The following is a 25,963-nucleotide window of genomic DNA, read 5'->3' on the forward strand; positions in this document are numbered from 1 at the left end:
AAGCCACTGCAATGAGAAGCCGGCGCACCTCAACGAACAGTAGCCCCTGCTCGCCACAACTAGAGAAAGCCGCGCGCAGCAACGAAGACCAACACAGCCAAAAATTAATTAATGAATTAGTTAATTTTTTAAAAAAGAAACTGATATATGTAAAAATTATCAGATAAAGGTAACTGATCACAAGTTTGATGTAAGCCACTATAATAGATAATCCAATCTTGGGTGGCACTAGTTATATGATATATCAGTTATCTATTGCCAAAATAACACTGCATGGAAAACAACCCTGAGACCTTAATGGGATGCAACACTAACCCTTTATTATTGCTCATGAGCCTACAGGTAAGCTAGGTGGTTATACTGATTGGGCCAGACAGCCGACGTGACTGGGCCTGCTCATGTACCTGTGCTCAGCCACGAGGTGGGCCACCGCTGGCCGGTGCAGAATGGCCTCGGCTGGGACGGCCTGTCTGTGCCCCATGTGTTCTCTCATCCTTCCCAGGATAGCCCAAGCCTCTCCTGTGATAAGGGAGATTTCTAAGAGGAGATAAGGAAATTATAAACATGTGGACTAGACTCAGAACTGGACTCCACCCCTTTGCCACATCCCATTGACCAAAGCAAGTCTCAGGCCAAGGCAGGCTCACTGTCTGGGAAGCTGAGTCTGCCTTCTGATGGGAGATCTGTGAGACCACATCACAGAGGATGGGGTGCTGGAGCCTGTTATTTGGGGCCACTGGTGCGATCAACCCAGCTCAGGTGGTCACTGCAGGCGTCTATGCTGAGCAAATGGATCATTCTTTCCAGGCCTGGGCACCACATCCTAGAAGTGATGGGAGCCGCGCTCAGGAATGCAGCCTGAACGGCTGAGTACCTGGGGCTGTGCCCCTTCACGAAGAATTACAGGAACTGTATGTGTCTGCTTCCAAAACGAGACGATCAGGGACGACCTGAGAGCTATCTTCAAAATTAAAGAGCAGGCCTGTGGAAGGAACAGTCTTGTTCTCAGTTCCCCTAATAATTTCTGAAGGTTAATTCTATGTCAGGAACTGTGCTAAATGCAAAGACAGAAGTAGAATAAGGGAAGTTCCGGTAGATACCGGCTCCCCCAAAGGAGAACTTTCTAACAGATGAAAAGAATCTTTACTGTCTGACAACTCACCAGCCTCAAGTGAGTTCTGAAGCTGGAGGCCATGTAAAGGGAATCCCTCCCCTGTGTGGGCCCTGGAGCTGCCGTCTGAGGGGTCTTCAGCTCCCAGTTCTAGCAGCGGTTGTACGGTTGTGGCTGTTTGATTTGTGGGGAAGCGCCTGAGTGTGCTTTGTGCTCACAGACACATTCAGACTCACAAAGTGCTCCAACCAGAGACCGACGACCGGTGTTAAAAGCAGCCCCGAGGGGCTTCCCTGGTGGCGCAGTGGTTGAGAGTCTGCCTGCCGATGCAGGGGACACGGGTTCGTGCCCCGGTCCGGGAGGATCCCACATGCCGCGGAGCGGCTGGGTCTGTGAGCCATGGCCGCTGAGCCTGCGCGTCCGGAGCCTGTGCTCCGCAACGGGAGAGGCCACAGCGGTGAGAGGCCCGTGCACCGCAAAAAAAACCAAACCAAAACAAAAAACAAAAACAGCCCCGAGTTATAAGGTGTTCAGGAGATTTTGTTGTACAGAAGGGTGACAAAGTACAGATGGTCAAGTGACTTAGGTCACGTGAGACCACTAGCTTAAACTGGAAGTGAGACAGGCTGTGGCTACTGACCCATGCAGCTCACACGGTCCCCGGACTGTCTGACCGCAGCCCCAGACGGAACGCCCTTGCGTCCTGGGGTCTTGGGAGACCCATCGCTCTCCTGTGGCTGGTGTAGGGGTCTGTGTCAAGATAAAGAGCATCGCACTGAATTGTTGCTGTTTCTTTACAAATACAAGATAATCGCGAACCTTGGAGGAATTCACGGTGGGAGCTGCTGTGGAGACACAGGTGACAACAGCAGATATGCTGGAGGAGGTGTCACTTCAAGGGGGACAGTCTCCGTTCTTCCGCAGCAGAAACAGTAGGAAGGCCTGGAACAGATCTCCTTGGTTCTCAGAAGTTGTTACGTAACTGTGGACCGCGCAGGCCGCGGCGGCCAGCTGCCTTGAGACCTTCTGCGCTGGCTCCGCTAGGCTGTGCTCGGACTCCGAGCATGCAACACTGTGAAGCTCTGGGGGCAAGCTGCATGAAGGGCTGCCTCAGGGCCAGGGTGCCCCTAGCAGAAGAGAAATACCTTTCCTGCTTAGGTTCAGCAGGACTAAAATTTCCGATGATGCGGGTGGTCTCAGCTGAAGTCCACTGGCCAGGAGAGCGTCCAGAGCTCCTGGGGAAAGAAGCTGTGAAGAAAGCAGGCGTCGCCTGGTGACCGGGACCCAACGCTCCCCCACAAGATGGGTCCGAGGCGCCTCTGCCCCCGCAGCGGGGAGCTGAGCGCACCGGGAATAAAGTCAAGCTGCGCGCGCTCAGAAGGCACCCACACTCGGCGGTGCTACCAGCTTCCCGTGACAACCCCTCTGGCCTGTGCGACGCTCTAGACCTAGCACAGCAGGGGAGCGCTCGCCCCCCGCCACGATGCCTCTTCTCCCAGTCGCGGAAGCCGTGACAACGGAAAACGCCCCCCGCCTGTTCCAGCGAGGGGACGCATCAGAGGTCCCACTCCTCCCCCAGCCGTGCCTCTGCGAGCGGAGCGGGACAGGCCCTCGAGGACAAGCTCTCAGGATCCTTGGGGGATTGAGGTGTGAGCAGGGCCAGGAGACGGGAGCAGCGTAGATGCCGGGTCTCCTGACAGCGCGGCCGGAACAGCGATCAGGAAGTAACTCTGTGAACGGTCGGGACGGTGGTGGACTCGTACGTGTTTATCAGCCGACTCCCCAGGAGTGGAAGAGCCCTGACCGGTAGGCGTGCCGATCCCCGCTAAGCAAATGCTCCCCCCACTCTGGCCGACGTCGAGCAGCCAAGCTGATGTCACTGAACGCAGGACTCGGGGAAGAGACGCAGCAGCGCCTCCAGGCCCAGGACACCCTGGATGCAAGGGCGCCCGTGGGAGACTCGGAGAGCAGCAGGCGCCCCAGAGGAGGGCCCCCTGCGTGAGGCCGTGACACGGAATCTGGGGGGAAGCAGCTAACGTACGGTGACAGAAAAGCCATCAGCGCTGCGTGGAGCGGGGCGGGGCAGAGACCGACAGGAGAGGAGCGCAGGGAACCTTCGAGGGTGGTGGAGACATTTCCTGTTCTGGTTGTGGTTGTAGTTGCACTGGTATAAATTTGTGGAAACTCACTGAAACAATCCTGAAAATGAATGCGTTTTTGTTGTATGTAAATTACATCTCAATGAAGTTGACTTTTTAAAACACGTGACACCCCTCCCAAGCAGCTAAAGATGCAGGTAGGCCGATTTCCAGGACTGGCCCCAGGGGTAGGAGTGAGATGCGATGCCCGTGAGCTCAGCACAGCCTCATTCCCGCCTCCGCCAGAGCGACTTGCAGACTTGCCCCCAGTCTCGCCCTACTGTTTTCCACTATTACTAGTTCTAAATTCCGTTGGAATTGATGAAAGAAAAGAGGTTGGTCAGGCTCCTCTGCTGGGCCCTCCTCACCTTCTCTCCCTGGACATCAGGCTGCCCTGGGCTGGGCCCTCTGTGACCTCACCTGGACCTCACTTCAACACTGTCTCTACCCTGAGACCCTGTATTAGTTTCCTGGGGACGTTTTCACAAAGTTCCACAAAACTGCTGGCTCATAACAACAGGAATGTAACCTCTCACGGTTGCGGAGGCCAGAAGTGCAGGGTCAGGGCTGGTCCCTCCTGAAAGTCCGATGGAGACGCCACCCCCGGGCCCCTCCTGGCTGTGGGAGGGGCCTGCAGCCCGTGGGGCTCCTTGCTCTGCAGACGCATCACTCCCGTCCCTGCCCGACCTTCACACCACCTTCCTCTCTGCGTCTGTGTCCCCTCCCTTAGCTTAATTACATCTGCAGAGACTATTTCCAGATAAGGTCACATTCCGAGGTTCCAGGTGTACATGAATCTGGGGGAGACATTATTCAACTGACTACAACCCCCAAACCGTGTCTACAGTCCGGACCCCTCTCTGGAACTCCAGACATAAGGATCCCTGCTCAGAACGTTGAGAAGAATCTCAAATATCTCCTGTCTAAAACCAAAGGAAGTTTTCCTTCCCTAAACTTGCTTGTCCACAAGCTCATTTCAGCAACAGGCAACCGAACCCCTTCCACCCCGGTGGCACAGGCTGTGGCCTTGGGGGCACTCCAATCCTCTCTTCCTCCCCACCAAGCACATCAGCCTATCCCCTCGCTACCTCCTCGGGATGTAACATAACTCCTGTATCCCAAATCCCTCAGCTTCTCACTCCTTCCCTGCCGGCCACTTGGACCGGTGCTTTCACCTTCCAAGGGGTCCCCCGCCCACTCCTGCCCTCTGCGCTCTGTCCTCCACGCGACAGACCTGTGGGACTTCTACAGTTATTCGAGTCATGTCTGTATTCTGTTCGAAATCCTCCAGGGTGCCCCCAGTACACGTCTGCTCCCTAACCATGACCTACAGGGCACCCTAACACAGGACCCGCCCCACGCTCTCGCCCTCCCTGCTTTATCTCCCACCCCCTCCATTAACGCCCGGGACCCTGGCATCCGGGCTTTTCCTGGAGTCTGCTCAGCACATCCCTGATTCAGGGCGTTCGTCCTTGGGATTTCTCTGCCGAGAACGCATCCCCCAGACAACCTCGGGGGGCCCTCCCTTCCTTAGGTGTCTGCTCCAAGTCTCCTCCCTCCCTGCCCACTGGCGGGCAGTCGATCGGCTCCAGGCCCATTCCCGGCTTCACTGTCCCACCGGTCGTTCCTTTGTCTGCAGCCTCTAGTGTGCACATGCCCCAGAGAGAAGGAGCCTGCTGACTCCTGCAGATGCCCAGTCACCTGGAACAGGGCCTCACCACCGGCAGGGGCTCCAGAAAGGTTTGCTGAGTGAATGGATGACTGAAGTATGATCGGCACGCAAAAATTAAAGAGTGTGGGTTTTTCAAAAGCTTATCTCAAAAGTGCTAAAAAAACAAAAAAATCTTATCTCGTTTTTGCAGCAATCTTGAGACCTGATCAGGTCGTAGGTGGGGGAGCTCGCCACAATCTGGGACAGGCCGATTTTGTGATTTGTCATCTCGAAAGGGGAAGAGGTTTTAAGGTGAAGAGAAATAAAAGTAGGTGGCCTTCCTGTGGGACATGTGCTCAAAGCTCAGTGGGGCCAAGCAACTTCCCTTCCAGCTTGTCCTCCCTCTCGACCCCTCGCTTGCCACCCTACCAGAGGCCACAGAGATGCTGCGACCGTCTCGTCAGATGAAGCTCCTTAGTTTGACGGAATACACGAAGATTGGCCATTGGACAAACGCATCTCGGGGAAACAGATGGAATCCCACACTGGGCTACATTACTTTTGGATTTCCTTTTAAACTTAAAATTCCCCCTTGGTTAAACAAAGATTACAAGCCTAGGACATGAAAGTAAATAACCAGTAGGACACTGCAGGACGTGACTGGAGTGGGAGGGTTACTGGGGTAGACGTACCAAGACGGAGGTCCTGACTGGACTAGGGTGTAACACAGCTCAACAGACCTTGGAATTCGATCAGCATCTGAAGCTTGGCTCTGTTGCTTATTAACTGGGAGGTCTGTGTAAGTTACTTCATCGCTCTGAGTCTCTGCTTCCTCGTGTGTGACGTATGGGGATGTAGCCACCTCCTAGGGGAGCATTTGACAGGTAGCGGATGTGACAAAGTGAAGACCTAAGAGGGGGAGGAACAGACAGGTGATGCCTAAGTCATCGTAAGAGATGAATGACGTAGGTCTAATTTATGTTGGTCCAGCTCGTCAGAAGACTGTGAAAGACTTCCACTGAGCAGCTAAACTACAGCTCCAGACCTGAAGCTGATAATGTGTTTTGGGAACCATCTCTTTAGAAGGTTAATAGGAGGGCTTCCCTGGTGGCACAGTGGTTAAGAAGCCGCCTGCCAATGCAGGGGACATGGTCTGGGAAGTTTCCACATGCCGCGGAGCAACGAAGCCCGTGTGCCACAACTACTGAGCCTACGCTCTAGAGCCTGCGAACCACAACTACTGAGCCTGCGTGCCACAACTACTGAAGCCCGCACACCTAGAGCCCGTGCTCCGCAACAAGAGAAGCCCCTGCTCGTCACAACTAGAGAAAGCCCAGGCGCAGCAATGAAGACCCATCGCAGCCAAAAATTAAATAAATAAATAGCCCTTTAAAAAAAAGATTAATAGGAAAATTACTCATTCAGGTATGAGGTTTGCAGATACAACCATTGTGTCAGCCAGTGCTTTACAGAGGAACCCCCAAAGTGGAGGAAGTAGGTATGGAGGAACAAGAAAAGAAACAAAACAGCCACGAGAGGTGGGGTGGCCGCTCCTCCTCCTACCACCTGGCGGAAATCAAGGCTAATTAAGGGGACGCCAGTTTCCATTCATTTGATTATTTAGCAGAGCCTAAAAACTTCCCCTTCTGAAGAGGAAAAAAGAAAATCCTTCACCTGCTATTCCGTGGAAGGAGGGGGACAAATCCAGTTCCCGCTCCCATCTGAGGTCCTCCAGTGAAGGAGTCGCCCACTCCGTCCTGCCCACGCAGCGCGTTCCAAGGAGCCCAGCCTGGACGCAGCTCTTGCTTCCCCGCCAACCCCACTTCTCCACACATCGGCTGATCCCTATTCTTGGTGATCTGGCCCAACACCGATGGCTACTTCTGCTCTCATCTTCACCTCCAGACCAAAGCCACGGTGGATTCAGGAACTCATGGCAACCTTGTCTGCCCAACCCTGGCCCCAAGGAACATGCTGCACACATGACCCAGAGCCCACCTGGGTCCCTGAAGAGATACTGCTGATCTGTGACCTCTGTCTGGAGGGAAGAGGGCAGTGGGATCTCGCCATGACCCAGAGCCTCGTATTCTGAACCACACAGAGGCCCACACCAAGAGGCTGCTGTGGTCGACCACACTTGGCCCTCAATTTCCATGGTCCCCAAGTTCCTAGATTCATCAAGGACACACAGTTGTTCCCAGGGATCCTGATTTCTCCACGCTGACCACTGCAAGATACGACTCCTTGTTAGAAGGAGGGGGTTTTCTGGACGTTAGCCCAGGCTGTAGTCTCTCAGCAGCTAGAACGTCCGTTTGCCCCTGAGTCTGGCCTACCCTGACTCGGCTCCATAACCAAGGACGCAGCACCTGTTCCCCTGAGGGTCGCCACCATGCGCTACAGGAGGACACATGTTAGGAGGGTCCATGTGAAACAGGAGGCCTTGCCTCGGGGAGATCCGCAGCACCGGGCCCAGAAGGTTCCATTTTTAAACCAACTCTTCCACATGATTCTGATGTTGGCTGAACTGAAGAACCACTGAACTAAATGATAACGAGTATTTTTTTTTGTTTCCTTCAAATTTTAAGTCTCAGATTGACCCTCGTACATTATACTTTTCCATGTACAACAATGTTCATTGATACTAGCAACTGATCTGAAATGACTACTTTAAGCCTACATATTTTGTTTTGAAAATTTCAAAGTATCGTATCTTAGTAGTTTGCATTTACCTTATACTTACAACTCCTCCCCCTCCCATCATCTGTGCAACTATTTTCATATATTTTACTTCTACATATGTTATAAAACCCCATTTACTATTTTTGCTTTAGTCAACAATCTTTTAAAAAGCTGTAAGAAAAAACACTTTAAATATTTACTGTTATTGTTTCTGGTGCTCTCCATCTCTCTGTGTAGAGCCAAATTTCCACCTGGTGTAATTTTCTACAGCCTGAAGAACTTCCTGCAACATCTCTTGCAGCACAGGTCTGTTCACATAGTTATCTCAGCTTGTTTGTCTGAAAAAGTTTAATTTTTGCCTTCAGTTTTGAAAAATATTTTGACTGGATTAACAGATTGTTTTTTCCTTTGGGTACTTTAAAGGTGCCACCACACTATTACCTTCTAGTTTGCTGAACATCTGACAAGAAATCTATTGTAATTGTTTTTCTTCTTTCTGTAATGTTCCCCACCCCCATCCCCACCCCCGGATGCATTCCATATTTTCTCCATGTCTTTGGTGTTTCACAGTTTAGTTATGATATGTTGAGGCAGACTTTTGTGCTTTTGGGGTTTAGCAGTCTACTTGTTTATCTTTGTATTTCTACTGTCAGGGTTCTCGGAACTTCCTGGATCTGGAGTTTGTTATCTTGCAGTATTTTTCGAAAATTCTTAGCCACTATCTCCTTAAATGTTTCTTCTGCTCTATTCTTTCCCTTTTATTTATTATACGGGGGCTCCAACTGAACGTGTCAGATTATTTGATATTGTCCCAGAGCTCCTGCTGGCCCTGTTATAATTTTTTCTTCAGTCTTTTCTTCTTTTTGTGTATCACTTTTTACATTTCTGTGGACCTATCTGCAAGTTCATTCACCTTTCCTCAGCTGAGACTAGTCTACTGGTAAGCCTGCCGAAAGAATTCTTTGTTTTATATCATTTCTTTTTCATTTGTAGCATTCCTATTTGTCTCTCATAGTTTCTGTCTCTCTGTTGAAATTTCCCATCTGTTCATGCATACTATATATCTTTTTCTCTAGATAATTTAACATATTTATCTTGGTTATTTTATTTTTATTTATTTATTTAGTTATTGGCTGCACTGTGCAGCTTGTGGGATCTTAGTTCCCTGACAAGGGATCAAACCTGGGCCCACGGCAGTGACAGCACCGAGTCCTAACTCCCAGGCTAACCAGGGAATTCCCTATCCTGGTTATTTTAAAGTCCCTATCTTAGACTTCCGACATCTGGGTCATCGCTAGTTCTGGCTCTGCTGGTTGCTTTATCTGTTGGCAATGATTAGGTTTGGTTTGGTTTTGCTTTGCTTTTTAAAGTATCAGCTTTGGACTGACTGCTGAAAACCATGCATAAAGAAACAGCAGAGACCAAAGTAAGTAGTTTTTATGCTCATAACAGATCATTGTATGTGTGGTTCCAGGGGTGAGGAGGTTGTCTATCTATCTAGTCAGGAGTCGGGCTGGGTTTGAGATTTTGGGGTCTTTAATCATTACTTCCAGCGCACTACAGGCTGCCTTCCCTTACAGTGCGTAACGTGCTGGTGGGTTTCTCTCAGTGTCCCTGCTCCATCCCCCCCCTCAGCCATTCCTGGGTCCCTGTGCCAGACCGAGGTTCTGTCTCCTGCCCCTGCCCCTCCTGCAGAAATAGACAGCTACTGTTTATGATTCATGCTCAGCTCCTGGTGGTAGGAGGAGGGATTTCCTGTTGTCCTGAGCCTTAGGTAAGCCCTATGAATCTGGGCCTTGACATAAGGCAGGGGTCCCCAACCCCGGGGCCACCAACTGGTACCGGTCCGTGGCCTGTTAGGAACCAGGTCGCACAGCAGGAGGTGAGTGGCGGGCGAGCGAGCGAAGCTTCATCCGTATTTACGGCCGCTCGCCATTGCTCGCATTACCGCCTGAGCTCCGCCTCCTGTCAGATCAGTGGCATTAGATTCTCACAGGAGCACAACTCGTACTGTGAACTGCGCACGCGAGGGATCTAGGCTGCGTGCTCCTTATGAGAATCTAATGCCTGATGACCTGGGGTGAAGCTGAGACGGTGATGCTAGCGCTGGGGAGCGGCTGCAAATACAGATTATCATTAGCAGCGAGTCTGACTGCACAGAGACCATCAATTGCTTGCAGACTCATATCAAATCTTATCAGTGAGTGGCAAGTGAAAACAAGCTCAGGGCTCCAACTGATTCTGCATTCTGGTGAATTCTATAATTATTTCATTACATATTACAATGTAATAATAATAGAAATAAAGTGCATAATAAACAATGCGCTTGAATCATCCCCAAAGCACCCCCCACCCCCACTCTGTGGAAAAACTGTCTTCCACGAAACTGATCCCTGGTGCCAAAATGGTTGGGGACCACTGACATAAGGTTTTCAAAGCATTCCTGCTCCTCCTTCCCATGGAAGCTCCACTCTGCCTGTATTTGTGGTTGGTCTTGGGTGGGAGAAAGTTTCCTGTCCCACCCCTAGCAGCAGCAGATCATTGTCTGTCCCTGGACAAGAGATTTAACAGCTCTTCTCTCAGTAGCTCAAGGTTTTTGCTTCCTGGCAGAAAAGGGTAATGGGAAAAGGACAGAGTGTTATGTCTGTTTCCCAGGAGCCTGAAGTCCTCGTGGGAAACTGTGCCACTGAGTGGACTCTCTCCAGGGTCCTGCCCCCAAGCACTCCTGTGATCACCTGGAGAGGCTGAAGAGAAGAGCCTGCAAGCAAGTATGAACGTCCCTGTGTCCCAGGCCCCGCTGTTTGAACCTGATCTTCCAGCCCATCTCTGGCCTTTAAGGATCCTTTGCAATCAGCTGCTCTCTTTGCCACGGTTAGGACAGCCAGCTCTCCCTCCTTCCCGTGCCGAGCCTGGGATGCTTCATGCATCTCATCTCTCTTCCTCGGGGCTCTCCCTCTCTTCGGAATTCGGCCCACATGGCTGTCTTGCACCTGAAGCTCTCTGAAGGGCTTAAGAAATGCTGTGATTTGACAGATGACCTGGAGTCGCCTTGTTGTTAGGATGGGAACAAATCTCTCCTGAGGCTTCCTTCGTCGTAAAAGGAGGTGGACGTCTAACATCCGGCATTTAATACTAAACACCTGCGTGATTCCAGGCGCTGCAACAAACAAATTCAGCTCCTTCACGGAAGAAGTTCACGTTTTAACGTGTGTCCAATTTCCCGCCTCCTGGGGTCTCGGTAGAATCCAGAAGGGCCCTGAGCAGGCTGAGGAGATGATGCACCAGGGTCAAAGCTTAGTGGGGTTGGGAGGCACCTGGAGTCACCTGGCGAGGGTGACCAGAGGCTGCAACCCAGGACGGGCAGAAGGTGAAACCAGGGGCTAGCTCTCCGGAGCAGGGCCAGATACACGAGAAGCAGCAATGAAAGCTATGAATCAAAGAAAGGAGGTGCGGTCCATATACACAATGGAATACTACTCAGCCATAAAAAAGATTGAAATCCTGCCAGTTGCAGGAACATGGATGGACTTGGGTATTATGCTAAATGAAATAAGTCAGAGAAAGACAAATATTGTATATCACTTACATGTGGAATCTAAAAAATACAACAAACTTGTGAATATTACAAAAAAGAAGCAGACTCACCGATATAGAGAACAAACTAATGGTCACCAGTGGGGAGAGGGAAGGGGGAGGGGCAAAATAGGGGGAGGGGAGTAAGAGGTACAAACTGTTATGTGTAAAATAAGCTACAAGGGTGTATTGTACACCATGGGGAATACAGTTAGTATTTTATAACTATAAATGGAGTAAATAACCTTTAAACACTGTGAATCGTTATACTGTACACCTGTAACGTATAATATTACAACTACACTTCAGTTAAAGAATTAGATTAATGCATAAGATGAAAGGAACAACACAGAACAAAGACAGCCCACAAGCAGATAGTTAAAGGACTGGCCGCGTCCTAAGATGGAAGCCCCTCTTACGCGTGCTGCTTCAGGGGGTACGCTGTCCTCGGCTGGCTGACTTAGAGCGCTGCAAGTGCTGATATGCGGTCAAGACAGAGCCAGGGTGGCCAGAGAGGACGGGGCCTATGGACCCGTCTAAGCAGCAGAGGCAAGAACATTCTCACGTGGTTGTCCTCCGGTCATCTGTTACGGGCTGAGCTGTGTGTCATCTCTCTGTTCCATGAGGAGCCCCGAGTGTGGTCATTAGAGATCAAAGTGTGGAAGAAAACAGAAGACATGTCTCCTCCTACCAGAAGTTTAAAATTCAGGGCTTGTGAAGCAGGCTTCTTTGGTTAGCTGTGCAACAGCCCGTTCTCAGATGAGAACCCAGAAAACCATCATTTCTAATTCTGAGAGCCTTGTGCTTCTCAAATTTAAGGAGCACATAAATCCCCTGAAATCTTGTGAACGCACGGACACTGGGACCACAGCCCTGGGGTGGGCCCGAGAGTCTGCATTTCTAACAAGCCCTGGGAGACACAGTGCTGATACAGTGCAGGGACCACTCGCTGGGCAGCAAGTTTCCAGAACACAGACCGGGCGCTGATCTAGGATCCACCGAGCGCTCTTGGAAGGTCTGCAGCCCTCCCAGCTCTCCCACCACTAAATAAACCCTGGGAGGGGCAAGAATGTGTAACCAGAAACTCTGCAAGTTGACTAAAAGGATGTCTCAACTTGAGGACCTGAAACTGAGGCTTTTGTGAAGGGCCTCGCTGTAGCAACCGGGACTTCCCCAGGTTTCCAGGACAGAGCTAACACACAGCAAGAGCGCTGATGGAGTTCCATTAAAGCAACTGTCAAGCACCCACTCTGAGCCAGGCACTAAGCATTTTTAGGTATGTTGCTGCCCCCCATGTTCATTATTTACTCACTTTTCCACATTAATACACTCTACAAATGGGACAAAATACAAGCCTATTGTTTGTCAATTTCAGTTTGTCTGCACAGCTCTAATCCTTCCCCCTAACCCCTGGAATCGACCCTCCCAGCAGAAGGACGTACCCTTGTCACTCCATTACTCACAATCCCCGAGTGTTTCTGCTGTGTGTTCTTCTATATTAAGTGACATCTCAATCAGTGGACACAGTTTATGCTAAAGCCAACCAGACATCTGCTGCTATCGGTGAGATCTTCTAAAATTACCACTTACTTGAAGATGTGTACACTGGGCACACATCTTAAGAAAGACCAGTTCCCAACGTAACACAGAACTCGTGGGGCCTTATTTAATAACAGATCTGTTGGCGTGAAAGTTGTCACCAAAAAAAAAGTTCCTGCTGACACTTGAAGTGGGAATATGGTCCGTATGAACCCGCTGTCTTTTCCTTAGAGGTTCTGTTATCAGCCTCTCAGTGGCAAAAATTATTGAACACCTAATTTTTATTAGGAGCAATGATATTCAGCTTTTCACTTTAGATAAAATCACAGTTCCAGGCTCCAAGTCTCTAGGTCCCAAATCCATCTTTATCCGATCATTAGTTCCTCGAAAAAGCTATTCCTAAAAATCACTGTAAATTCAGCCGTGAAATGGTGGGTCTTGTTTGGAATTTTCCTCTGGGAATCAAAGAGGACCACGTACCCTGCCATCCCCCAGTGCAGCGCTGCCAGAAATGCAGAGTCCTTTCACGGGCGAGGTGGAATTGGTGTGCTCAAATGCCCTGCTTCTGTATACATGTCCGTACACATGCACAGGGCAGATTCCAGCTCCCCACCTAGTTGGTTTCCTTCGTGAACGAGACTGGAGGAGATCCCTCGCACTTTCAGGCAAGGCCCTTAAGTAGCCACGTCCTCTCTCCTCTCGTGGTGCTCCAAACGGGGGAGCCCTGTCAGCTTGCCTCCCCAAGTGATGGCAGTGTGGGCCAGGCCCGGGAGGGACACGGATCTGGGCGAGACATGAGGCTGCCACCGTAGCAGAATCTAGCCTACCCTGAGTGACCTGGTTGGTTTATCTTAAGTGACAAGTTTGGAAAACTCAAAAGGTAAACTAAGATCTCCCTAAAGAGAAATGATCTAAAATTTTCTTAACTTCTTAGAACACTTCTTCAAGAGGCGTGCTTCAGTGGCTCTCAAGCACGGTTATTTTAGTCCTTTCTGGCCCTTTGAAGAGAGTGGGCTCCACCTCCCAGAGGGTATTAGAAAAGCTGCACTCAATTCTGGGTGCCATGCCTGGGTCCCTACCTCTGCACCCAGCAGTGTGCTAATAAGCACTTTGCATGGGTAATCTGCTGTTTCCTCCACACACCTACGAGGAGGAAACATTACAGCTGAAAGCAGAGAGGAAACGTGCCCACAGTCACATGGCCAGGAAGTAATGAAACCAGGATCGGACCCCAGGACTCCGTTATGTTCTTAGTAAATGGAGTACTTACAACATACTGACTTATCTCTATACCCTCACCCTACGTACAGAAGACATACCATCTGGAGATGCTGACTTTATACTGGTGGCCCCACAGACCTTTGTTAAAATCCACACATATTGCTTAGGAATAATAAGTCTTCGAAAACAGAGGTGAGGGGGAGACGATGAATTGAGAACCCACTGTGTGCTGGGTGCTGCTTCCTTGCTTAGTATTCACAACCTTTATGCCAATGAGGTGCTGCCTCCATTTTACAGATGCACAAACTGAGGCTTGGAGGGAGATTAAATAACTTGGCCCTAATACATGTACTGCATATCAGAATTAGATTTCAGTCCAAAATCTGTCCTTTATGTGTCCCATGCTCTCCCCACACGTGATGGTACAAGGTGTTTCAGAAGTGGATTACAAGAAAGCCAAGTTTTTCTGGAGGTTGCTAGAAAGATCCGGTGCCTGGCCAGCTGCATCATGAGGAATAAGGCCACGGGACACACCAGGGAGGAGAAACGCTGTAAAGGGAGCCGAAGAAAGCTCGTCTGCTTCGTCTTTCCATCCCACGGCCAGGCCCACGCCAGAGCAGAGCTGCCTTGTCTCCCTCTCCGATCTGACTGAAATCAGAGTACTTTTAAGGGGAGTACTCAAATCGGGTACTCTTAAGGAGAAATCAGAAATTTAACTGTTTTTTTTTTTTTTAACTGGTTTTTTTATAAACTGATGAAGTTTTATTTTGGACAGAAAAAGGCAATTTAACTGATGGCCAGTTTTCCCACTAATTCTATTCTCCCCTTCTTTCTGGACACAAGGCACTCAGCTGGGGAACAAACTTTCAAAAACTGGAGAACCAAACCTGATTTCTATCATGGTTACTTTTAACTACGAATCAAGTAATGTTAACTAAACTGAACTAACTAAACTAACTAAAACTAAACTTAAAACTAAACTTAAAATATGTAAAATAGCCTATTAATATTTTTATACTTTTTGCATGATGAAGTATATTGGGTTATATAAATATGTTTTTGTATGTTGGATCTGTTGTGTTTGAGAAAATCTATTATTAAAATTAGTTTTACCTGAAAAAAAAAAAGCATTATTATAGTAGCTACTTTGACGTCTTAGTCTGAACATTACGATTATTAATTAATGGATTTGCATTTTAAACATTTTCTATGTTAAAGTTTCCAAATCTTTTATTTAAAGGTAAAATTTAATTAACGAGAGCACTCCATCTATGAGTCATCTTACTAAGCAGGGCTTTACCGCATACAAGTATGGTGAATAAAGGCTGATGGACAAGGATACCTACAGTACGGTTGCTATTATATAACAGAACACGCACTTAGCATATAAATTATTTCTAAAACCACAGAGGCCAAACCACAGTGGAAAATTCAGCTACTCTGGAGAGAAATAGCAAGATTATCTTCTGCAAAGTTTCCTATTCAGGTATGCATTCTAAGGTGGCCTATATTTCTAATGCTTCTTAAAGCCCACACGACGAGTTAGTCGCTATGAAAAAAATGTGTATTTTTGGAGAGTTTGCCTCTCTGGCCCTGTATTCAATCTCACAGACAGGCTTTAAATATTGGGAGATATTTAAAATATTTCACAGCACTACAGATCTCACTCCTTTTTCAACATGCAGAGATAGACCTCAGAGAATCCTGGAGTTTTTTATCAACTCGTTTTTTGAGAATTACTTAAGGAGTAGACATCACCTATAAAAATAGCCTGATATATATATATACCTCCCTCCCTGCCTTTCGGATTCTAGCAACCTCAGAACTGGACAAGGGAAAATCTGCTGGATTTTATATCTTGAAGCAAGTAATTTAGTAGATGATTTTGTCCACACCGCAGCAGTTGAGAATATTTCTTCCCAGGAAGTTTCTGCGGCTAATTGATCCCGAAAAGTCAATCACTGATAGAAGTGATAAGACAACTGTGTATGGTGGGTCACTACTGTATCAGCTGATGGCCCAGTCTCCTAAGAGGAAGACAAAGACAGCTTCACATTCCTTCCCTGCAGGAATCATCGATCCCCACCCCCCACCCCCACCACCCCGCCCCCCGTGGTCACTCTCCTTCCTGGGGTCCAGCCCTTGCGCTTTCCTGCCCCCTCCTCCCGCCCCCCTCCTCCCGACCCATTTCTCTTTTTCACTTTCTCCCTTGTCTGTCTCCTGTGCTCTCCCTCTCCATCCTTACTTGACCATAATGAATCAACCAATATTTATTTCTTTGTTCTTATAAAGTTGGCCATTTTATAGCCTTACAGCGTTATAAACTTACAGAGTGTTTAAACACTCTATGGCCAAGTTTTTAGAGTCTTCTGTTTTCTCAGTAAAAACTTTTAAAGGTTCTCTGCTCTTTCTTAGGAGACCCATTGCCAAATGTCTGCAGAAGCCCGTGGTAATTATTCTTTTCTTTTTCAAAGAAATGGAAATAGCTGCAGATCAACTGCACCTCCTTCTCTAGTGCTAAGACTTCAGAACGCATACTGGGTAAATGACCTAGTTTGACTCGCTCCTACTACTAGGCATATCACAACGGATGATGTTATTTAATACCTAAACATGACACAGTTTTAGGTGGGTGGTTTTTTTTGGGGGGTGGGTGGTTTTTTTGGGGGGGAGGGTTGCTTTTAATACATTAATTTTAGTAATTACTCTCAGTAACTTTGAGCAAGACTCACTAGACAACAGTATGCACACCATGTTTTCTTAGAATATGCTGGCTGCTCGCGGAGAAGTCCCATCTGCTTTCTTTACAAAACGTTGCTTTCTTCTGCCCGGCGGTTACACCTTCTGGGCAGCATGCTGACGCAGCAACAGAGGCACGCAGCCCAGCAGCTTCCCCCAGGGCAGCTGTTAAAGGGAAATTCTTCTTTTCAAATATGAGAACTTGATTATATGTCATGGGCAGATAAGTGGCTTTCCATTCCCCCCTCCTCAGCCCCTGAGGCACCCTGAGAGGCCTGGGCTCCTACAGCCCTGTGTGAAAACACGGAACCAAGGGTCCAGCACCCTCAGCTGACTCGTGAGAGGCAAAGTCCACAGGAGGGGCCGAGCTGAGAGGTCCAGAACCCAGTTAGTTTGACTACAGCCCAGGATTCCTTCTTTCAAACAGACCACTTCCAATTTCCAATGAGCATTCGTTCCTCATTATGTTTGTTTGCTAATTCCACCTAAAGTATATATCCTACTGGGCAAAAACTGACCAGTTCTTTTTCCTGTTTGGTTTCCAGTTCTTTTTCTCTAATTATTAGAGAAATGCAAATCAAAACTACAGTGAGGTATCACCTCACACCCGTTAGAATGGGCATCATCAGAAAATCTACAAACAACAAATGCTGGAGAGGGTGTGGAGAAAAGGGAAACCTCTTGCACTGCTGGTGGGAATGTGAATTGGTACAGCCACTATGGAGAACAGTAAGGAGTTTCCTTAAAAAACTACAAATAGAACTACCATATGACCCAGCAATCCCACTACTGGGCAGATACCCTGAGAAAACCATAATTCAAAAAGAGTCATGTACCAAAATGTTCATTGCAGCTCTATTTACAATAGCCAGGACATGGAAGCAACCTAAATGCCCATCGACAGACAAATGGATAAAGAAGATGTGACACATATATACAACGGAATATTACTCAGCCATAAAAAGGAACGAAATTGGGTCATTGTAGAGACGTGGATGGATCTAGAGACTGTCATACAGAGTGAAGTTAAGTCAGAAAGAGAAAAACAAATATCGTATATTAACACATGTATGTGGAACCTAGAAAAATGGTACAGATGAACTAGTCTGCAGGGCAGAAATAGAGACACAGATGTAGAAAACAAACGTATGGACACCAAGAGGGGAAAGTGGCGGGGAGGTGGTGGTGATGGGATGAATTGGGAGATTGGGATTGACATGTATACACTCATATGTATAAAATGGATAACTAATGAGAACCTGCTGTATAAAAAATAAATAAAATTCAAAACTTCAAAAATAAAATAAAATCATATCCACCTTCATCACACACACACACAAATGAGTGTTGGTGAGCATGTGGGGAAACTGGAAGCTTCACAGACTTCTGGCAGGGATGTAAAATGATGCAGCTGCTGGGGAATGCAGTTCAGCAGTTCCTCGAAATACTAAACGTGGGGTTATTGTACGACTCAGAAATTCCACTTCTAGGTATGTACTCAAGAGAAAACGTTCTCCCAGAAACTTGTATGTGAATATGGTGCGAATATTCTTAGTAGTAGTATTCATAACAGCAAAAAGTGGAGACAACTCAAATGTCCATCCGCTTACGAACTGACATATCAAATATGGCATATCCATACAGAGTATTATTCGGCAATGAAAAGAAATAAAGTAGTGATAGATGCCGCGACACGGATGAACCCTGAAAACATTATGCTGAGTGAAAGCAGGCAGTCACGAAGGAACACATATTATAACATATTGTATAATTCTATTTATAAAAGAGGCAACTCTCGAGAGTCAGGAAGTGGTTGTCTTGGGGGAAGGTCGGAGGGGTGGGGAAAAGGGAGAATGACTGCCAATGGGTATGCGGTTCTTTTTGGTGGTGATGAAAATATTTTAAAACTGACTGTGGTGACGGTGGCACAACTCTGTGAATAGACTAAAAACTGTTGAACTGTACACTTGACATGGGTGAACTGCATGGTGTGTACATATCTCAATAAAGCTGTTCAAATTACTGGAAAGCGAGAGGAGCTGCATTACGGCATGTTCCGGCCTGCAATGCACACCCTGACCATTTTCTGGCCCCGAAGTTTGTCTCAGCTATTCCAGCTTGTTCTTTGGTGAGTTACAACCAGCAACTGGGTGTGGGACTGTAGGCTGCAGAGAAAATATTTCTATATTTCTGCATGGTTAGGGCTTACGGAACAAATTTTACTGGGACCTTGGACAAAGGGCAGGTCTTCTCTGAATAGAGATTCACCTTTCTCATGATCTGTGCTTACATTTCAAAAGGGTTTGAAGCCCTGGAGCCATGGAGATATTCCAGCAATCTCTCCTCCTGGAGACATTGAATTACATTCCAAAGAGTAAGAACCCAGGAGCCTTCCCCCTTTCTTCCTGAGGAGGATTTACTTATACTGGGAGAATCAAGTTGCTTTCCCTCTCTCAGGAGGAGAGAGGAACAATGTGCATATAAGCCTGCAGATTCTTATTTCCGGGTTTCTCACCTACAGTACAGACCCCGGAAAGGGGTAAGGTGACAGCAATCTGGCCCTCACCACCTCACCACAGAAGGGGAAACACTAGAGCAAAGGAAACAAATCTGGTTATCGCTCTTAGGGATAATCAGTCCCCACCCAGGAAACCCCAGCTCGACTTTCAGGACAACACAAATAACCATGGGCGTGGAAAAATTACCAAGGTATGTCCACTCCGGCCCTCGCCACCATCAGAATCAGGTCTAGGCCACTGTACAGATATCAACCAAAACTTCAATGCAAATCAGTACCCGATGTGTCTGCAGCAAGCAGTCCCACTCCTCAGACTCCACATCTCGCTCTCTGAACTACGTCCTGGTTCTGCTGGTGGATAGAAGCCCTGCTCATCCTGTCAGAAAATGCTGAGGTCCCACCTCTACAACTTACACAGTCTTACCGGTAAAAGAGGAATAAGTAATTCCCCCTGAGCTGTTGGGAGCATCTGTCACTGACCTAAAGGGACGGCGGTGACGGAAACAAAGTTCCTGCCTGGTGAACGCCCATCCTCCTGGGAGAGCGCTCCACCAACTGCAAAGGTTGTCTTCAGCTGTTTTTGCCTATTACTATGAATGGTGGTTATTAGTAACAGTTGCCAATGCAAATCGTTTTAAGAGGCAAGTAAAAACAAATGAGAATACATCTATCATTCCTTACATTTCTCTGGCATGTACTAAACAGTCTTGCTGGCTGAGAAACTTTCAGGGAGGGGTCTTTATAAAGGTCAAATTTAATACAGTCTGATTTCTGATGAAGGAGTAAAGGCAGTTCGGTGGAGAAGGGATAGTTTTTTCTCCACTGGTGCTCGAACAACTGAGCATCCAAGACGTATAGGGTTGGCCAAGAAGTTTGTTCGGGTTTTTCCATATGACGTTACGGAAAAAATAAAATTAAAAAGTAAAAATCCTGCTGCGGTACCACCAGGCTGTTTCTTTACCCATCTTCCTAGGCTCCTGGCTGGTTTGACGCCTGATTCTCCATCCTGTATCTTTCCAAGAAACTGCATTTCTGTCTAAGTTAGGGATAGACTGAGACTGTTGTCTGCAACCAGGAAGCTTGCCATTGAACCAGAGGGTACAAAACAAGCAGCTGACGGCAGCACACTGCCGAGTGCCTCTGTGACGCTGAAACCCCTGGAGCAGGCGTGATGCCCGGGAGACGACCAGATGTGTCCCTCTGGACGGGTAGCCAGCAGGCCACATGCCCGCTGCGTGAAGGCTTGTGAGAACGGGGAGAAGACGGGTGCCAACAGCGCTGCGGACTCTCCCACCAAAGGTTCTCAGGATTCAAGTTTCATGAAGAAACTTTCAATATTTCTCATTTGATCTACAGAATCTGCTCAAATTTCAGACGCCTACATATTTTCAATGACCAACGCTCCTTGATAACAGACTTAAACTGTTTTTCCGTCTCCACTGTTTTCCGTTGGCTAGACTCCTAGCCTACTGACTAGGGCAGGGCCTCGCTTAGCAGCCTGTAACATCTGGGATTACCTTCTGCTAGAGGAGGGATACGAAATGACCTATACAAAGCTAGCTATAAACATACATACTCTGAAGAGACACAAGAGCCCAGCAAACTATAAATTTTAAAAGTCTGACAGATCGGCCGGCCCGGACCTAGGGGAGGAGGGCCGAGGGCGCTGGAGTGAAAACAAGTCTGCGGCGACGCCAACACGGCAGGCACGGCGGGCAGGAGACGGAGCTCTGTATCCACCTTGTCCCCGTGAACTGCCCTTTGGTGGAGGAGGAAGTTAGCAGCCCCAACGGGCGGGTTCCGATTACTGGCGCCACCAGGCTTCTTGGCAGAGCTAAGAATTTAGCAGAATTTCAGCGGAATAATCGGCAGGCCGTCGGCTGTGGTTTTAGAAGAGCAAGACCAAAATCTGAGCAGCTTAAGCTCTTGGAGTCTGAAGCAGTTCATCACATCACTTATGACTTTCAGCCCCGTGTCCTAGTACATTGTGCAGCAGAGAGAGGCCAGATGTTGTCGAAAATCAGCCGGATGCTGCTTCGCAACCTGACGTCGATGCTTCCGGGAACTCGGTGAAGAACGCAGCTGCGGTCGGAGCATTTCTAATCTACATTAGCTCCGATGATGTTTTTGCTGGAACAAGTCCACCTTAGAGAGAGGAAGACGTACCAAGTCCCCTAAATCTTTATGGCAGAACAAAACTAGAAGGAGAAAGGGCCATCCTGGAGAACAATCTAGGAGCTGCTGTTTTGAGAATTCCTGTCCTGTACGGAGAAGTCAAAAAGCTTGAGGAAAGTGCCGTGACCGTTATGTTTGATGAAGTGCAGTTCAGCAACAAGTCTGCGAACAGCGACCACCGGCAGCAGCGGTTCCCCACACACGTCAAAGATGTGGCACTGTGTGCGTCAGTTATCACAGAAGAGGATGCTGGATCCATCAGTTAACGGAACCTTTCACTGGTCCGGCAATGAACAGATGACTAAGTATGAAATGGCACGTGCAACTGCACACGCCTTCAAGCTCCCCAGCAGCCACTTGAGACTGATAACTGACAGTCCTGTCTTAGGAGCACAACGACGTCTGAGAAACGCTCAGCCTGACTCCTCCAAATTGGAGGCCTTAGGCATTGGCCAGTGAACACCATTTCGAATTGGAATCAAAGAATCACTCTGGGGCTTCCCCGGTGGCGCAGTGGTTGGGAGTCCGCCTGCCGATGCAGGGGACACGGGTTCGTGCCGCGGTCTGGGAGGATCCTACGTGCCGCGGAGCGGCTGGGCCCGTGAGCCATGGCCGCTGAGCCTGCGCGTCCAGAGCCTGTGCTCCGCGGCGGGAGAGGCCGCAGCGGTGAGAGGCCCGCGTACCGCAAAAAAAAAAAAAAAAAAAAAATCACTCTGGCCTTTCCTCATTGACAAGAGATGGAGACAAACGGTCTTTCATTAGCATTGTGTGTTGTTGTTGTTTAAATGAGATGTGGCACTTTTTAAAGAAAAAAGGAAGCCGTTCTGTACCAGTGCTCTTAATTGTGACTCATGATCTTTCAGGTGAATGATGCTCTTGCACTGGTGAAACTAAGGAAACCAAGGACAATAATGCCTTGTTTGAAGTCATGAGTTTTCTGTTTATCATTTTGATCTGGCTTAACTTGCTGTTTGAATATAGTAAATTATGATTCTCAAATATTTGAGAGCCAGGATGAAACACGTCTGCTGTAGACTTTTTTTTTGGATGAAATGCATTGTTCATTCCTATAAATAACCTCTACATTTTCAGGACTTTTGCATCTGTTGGTCCTTTTCTGTTTTAAAGTGTGTTAAATAGTATAAAACTCATTGGTGTTCATTATTTGCTTTGCTTGAGCTCAGATCAAAATGTCTGAAGAAACTTTATTTTTGCAATTGAAGTGTAGTTTTTACGCTTGAGATGTTTCAACTTGTCGTGTATACTGGAACTCCTGCAGCTTGATGCTTCCTGCTTTTGTAGCAGTGAGTGGTGAGCCTTTGAGAGAACATGTGTATGTATTTTTAGTATATATGAAGCTGTCCTTTTCACTCCATGTCACCAAGTGATATTTCATATGTGTGGTTATACTAATAGTAAGGAGCCTTGTAAGTCTTTTGACCATTCATGAATAATAATAAATATGTACTGCTGGATGGTAACAATATAAAAAATAAATAAATCTGACAAACATCGCAAAATACAGGAAAATAAATATTTTCATTAACTGTCTGCTGTATTTTTGTAACACATTTTTCCTACATTGCTTTAACGGCACACTTTCTGATATCACCTCTTCATATCAGAATGACTTTTAAAAACATCTTCCTATGGAGATAAAAAAGAATTTTACTCTAGAATGACTGATCAAAATGGTTTTTCAATTACTGACATATTTTAAGAGTTTCATCGATGGATGAATTCAATTACAATTCATTTTGGAAATGTCATGCATGTAAGTTTTAGAACTGTCAAATTTTGGAAAACTTTTTCGAGTTCTTTTTTCACATGAGTTTGGAATTTATAGCATTTCAATTTTTTTTCAGTGACTAGTAACATTTTAGTAACATACATGCTCTCTTTTAATTATGTCCATTCACCAGTTTTTCATTAATGTTCTTGTCATACAGCATATCATAGTGTTAATATGGTCTGCATCAATATATTGTGTCAAATCAGTAGTAAATCTAAATGTTTTTACAGTGTATTTATATGATGCACTCCTCTTCATTCATTGGGTTATCGAATAATACAAGAGCCTAGTGATTATTTCTCTTCAAAATCTAACTCATGAATTACTACGTTTGGTACGATCTGAGAAAGTATCCTGTTACAATTAGCTTTTAACGTCGGGATAACTTCTGACGTTCCATCATCTTCATCACACAGACCCCCAGCAGCAAGACTGAACAAAGATGCTCACCCTGTACATTCAAGCTTGAACCTCACCCTTAACAGCTCAGCCTGTAGTGCTCTAAGAAATTACTTTTTAATACCATAATTCTCTTGTGAAAGGAACTACAACACATTTTGGGGTGTTAAAATCATAGTTGATATAAATTTTTATGGCATACTGTGACTTTTCAAACAGTCTGGGTGTTTTTCATTCCATTACCACACCAGGTCTCCTTTAAGTGGTGTGCAGTCACAGCTAGAAACTCCCGTTGGGACACCACTGACGGGGACACAAGGAAAACCCAGACCATGAACACGTTACACTGCGGGTAGCTCGAGGTGGGGGGAAGAAGGCTTGGTGTGAAGTGGCATCTGAATCAGGCCTCGGGAGAGGAACAGAAATTCATCTGCCATTACCCAAGGCACTCTCTCTTCTCCTTGCCCTCCACATCCAAGTTAAACTACGTCCCGTGACTCTTACCTTCTTAGTAAAAAATACATTAATATTTACTGAGTATTATTTGCCAAGACCACTGCTCAACACTCTGCATACATTACTTATGTTACACAACAACCGCCCCGTTCGGTCAGGCAGTATTCACTCCCCCTTGTACTGAGCAAACTGAGAACATTGATAATAAATAACTTGCCCGACAGCACTCAGCCAGAAGTTAGGTGTCCAGGATCCTGATCTGTGCAGTGGTTGCAACATGTACACCCAATCCCTCTGCTACTCAACCCCCTGAACCTCTGCTGCCCCACACTTCCTTGCTGGTGACACCCTTCCTCCTCAGAAGGGCCCTTGGCTCATTCCCCGTGAGTCCGGCAACCCTGGGCAGAACCCATCAGCCCACCAGTTTCCAGGGAACCAAAGTCCAAAGATCATCTCAGGCATCATCTTTCTGGTGGTCCTGCTGTAACCTTCTCACAGGGCCCGTGAGCAGCACGCGGTGGCACAGATGTGGTATTTCCCAAGTCCCCGTTGCCGACTGTGCACAGAGCGTGCGCGCACCGGCACAGCACCTGGCACCCAGCACCTTAAACGTTTGTAAACATCGGCTGGAATTCTGGTATACTTCCCCCACAACGGGATGTGCAGGGAGCCAAAGGGACAGATGACAAGTACCTGGCACACGAAGGAGACAAAACACTTGCTTCCTCTAACCTGGGCCTTGAAAGAGGAGAAAGGGTAAGCGTAGCCCAGGTGTGTGCAATGGGGAAGAGGGGTCAGGGAAGGTGGCACCCCAGCCAAACAGCCAACGCACCTGGGGCTGCAGGAGCGCCTGCCATCGAGACCCAACACCAGACTAAGGATGGTGGGCGCAGCACAGCATTCTGTATACCAAAATTTCAACATAAGGTCAGATAAAAAATCACACATCACATGGACTGAGACAGAAAGGGGAGAGAAATGCTAAATGCCTGAAGTAAAAATGCCTGAAGTAAAAAGGGAACTCATTCATCAAAAATTTCCATTTCGGAAGAGCTACCATTCAGTTTTACAAACTATAAATGATTTAAAAGAGAGTTTAAGGTCCATATCCAATAGTCTAGTGATTTATAAAACATGCCCAAATTGGCTTTTAGCAACTAGAAGGGTTTGAAAATTAAACATTTACGGGAAAAATAATTTCATTATCAAACCGTAAGATTTCATAAATTGCCAAAACAACAAACTCAGGTGAAAATATCCGAAATGACCCCTGTATATAAGGCATGGCCCAGACACCTCTATCCTGCTGCTCCCCTGTCCCTATTCCTCTCCATCCACCCTGAGATGCAGGCCCGGGAACCCCCTGCCCTCTCTTCTCCTTCCTGGTTCCGGGGAAGCAGGCCCGACTTTACCCAGAGTTACCATTCTGCAGAGGCAAAGCCCTGGTAAAGGCCCAGTGTGCTCCAGAAGGTGGGGAGGGGTCCACAAGTCCCCTCCCACTGCCGGTAGCAGCACAGACTGCCCCGCGGAGACGTGACGTGAGCCTGATGCCACGTGAGAGGCCAGACCCATCTTACCTTGCTTTGCGATCCATTTCCGACAAGGCAGGAAGGTTGCTTTTTTTTTTTTTCCATCAGGGTAGAAATTCTATGCTCAAAATTCATTTTCCCTCCTAACTCTGTAGTTATTGCTCTATTACTTGTAGCAGCCGGTCAGGCAATTTCATTCTCATTCCTTTAAAATGATCACTAAGCAGGATCCACCCAGCTGTGGGCCTGGCTTTCACTCATCCAGACACTCAGGTGTCTCTGAACCTGTGCACGTTTCTGCCAATGTTTCCTGCCTCAGTTTTAACCCTGTGGATGGACACGTAGCTGCTGCAGTCCTTAGTCAATCCTCTGTCCGCATCTCCTGACCATTCTGTTTCCACCTTGGTCTTTTTGCTACACGTGCAGGGAGTTCTTTACCTTTG

General features: G+C 47.5%; 1 protein-coding gene and 1 pseudogene across 1 annotated transcript in view; one reads left to right on the plus strand and one right to left on the minus strand.

Moving 5' to 3' along the window:
• Positions 1 to 25,963, minus strand: part of CCR6 (C-C motif chemokine receptor 6) — a 77,337-nt gene that overhangs the window by 48,605 nt on the left and 2,769 nt on the right. The window contains exon 3 of the mRNA XM_033403987.2: positions 7,780 to 7,917. The gene's annotated coding sequence lies outside the window, so the exon portion shown is untranslated. The remainder of the gene's footprint in view (positions 1 to 7,779; positions 7,918 to 25,963) is intronic.
• On the plus strand, positions 20,341 to 22,106 carry LOC101285024 (methionine adenosyltransferase 2 subunit beta-like; annotated as a pseudogene).

Source organism: Orcinus orca, chromosome 12 (genome assembly GCF_937001465.1).
Source record: "Orcinus orca chromosome 12, mOrcOrc1.1, whole genome shotgun sequence".
Lineage (NCBI taxonomy): Eukaryota > Metazoa > Chordata > Mammalia > Artiodactyla > Delphinidae > Orcinus > Orcinus orca.